Source organism: Phocoena phocoena, chromosome 4 (assembly GCF_963924675.1).
Source record: "Phocoena phocoena chromosome 4, mPhoPho1.1, whole genome shotgun sequence".
In the NCBI taxonomy this organism is placed as follows: Eukaryota; Metazoa; Chordata; class Mammalia; order Artiodactyla; family Phocoenidae; genus Phocoena; species Phocoena phocoena.
This window is the reverse complement of record NC_089222.1, coordinates 127,288,743-127,290,023: the sequence shown is the minus strand read 5'-3', so window position 1 is coordinate 127,290,023 and position 1,281 is coordinate 127,288,743. Positions and strand designations below refer to the sequence as shown.

The window sequence follows — 1,281 nt, the reverse complement described above, 5'->3', positions numbered from 1 at the left end:
TATCCTGAAAGTTGACAAAGAATAGATTTCCCTAATCACAACACACATACAATTATTTATCATTATAGCTGAGAGACATTGTAGCTTGGAGTCTAAGAACATATATCAGGGGCTAGTATATCTGAATTCAAGCCTAGCTGCATCATTTACTATCTTTGCCTCCCTTTCCTTATCTTTATTTATATTTTTAACATCTTTTTTGGAGTATAATTGCTTTACAATTGTGTGTCAGTTTCTGCTTTATAACAAAGTGAATCAGCTATACATAAACGTATATCCCCATATCTCCTCCCCCAAATGTGGAATGCTTCATGAATTCGCATGTCATCCTTGCTCAGGGGCTGTGCTAATCTTCTCTGTATCGTTCCAATTTTTGTATATGTGCTGCCGAAGTGAGCACGGGCATAATACCTTCTTTTACTCCATCTACTTCTGTGACCACCAGCCCTATGCAGGACTTGACTAACTCTGCACAGATGCCACCAGACAGAGTTTCTACCTTGTGTCTTTACTACATTCTTCTAACTTCCTGCCAAGGGCTTCTGTGCTGCCTTGGCATTGACATCACCTTGGGGAACCTGCTCAGCTCTTGCGTATGTGCAAGTTGGGTGCTGGGGGAGATCATGCCCTAGGGACACTCTTGCCCAATAGAGGATGCCAGCCAATTGATAAATGCTTTCTGCTTTTATCCGACTGTCCCTAGCAGGCAGTTCTAAGCTATATTTCATGAGTCCTCAGAAAGTCCTGGGAGGTCAAGCACCAACTTGATAAAGCAGTCTTTATTGAATTTCCCTCTTTCCCTGTTTTACTTCCGTCATCCTTCATTCCTACTGCCTAGGAGAATCACTTCCCAAATAAAGTGCTGCACTGCCAACTTTGTCTCAGGATCTCCTCTCAGGGGAACAGGCTAGGCATAGCTGAATCACCTGATGAGGTAATTTTGATGGGGCGGTGTTACCGTTGGAGATGGGATGACAGAAGTAATAACCATCATGGTGGGTCTAATTTCATTAAGTAAAATATTGAAATTAAAAGGCTGTTATCAGGTCATAGGTGATCTGACTTTCAATTTTCTCCAACAAACTCCCATTACACATTTAGTTTCCTTCATTTTGGGATTTCATCATTAGCAGCTGGTCCAGTGATTGATTGAGTAGAATGATGTATAATTATGCTGAAGTTTAGAGGTGTGGTGTATATTTTGAAGGTGTTGGGGTCCGAAGAATGAGTGGATACAGCTCTGGATCCAGAACTTCTCCCTGTAGGATGCCTGATGAGAGG

The 1,281-nt window shown here is 41.8% G+C and overlaps 1 non-coding gene across 1 annotated transcript; it reads right to left on the bottom strand.

Annotated features, from left to right (window-relative positions):
- Positions 1-293: 293 nt before the first annotated feature.
- On the bottom strand, positions 294-400 carry LOC136123009 (U6 spliceosomal RNA). Its single transcript, XR_010655891.1, has one exon. It is a non-coding gene; the product is annotated as a U6 spliceosomal RNA (small nuclear RNA).
- Between the last annotated feature and the right edge of the window lie 881 nt (positions 401-1,281).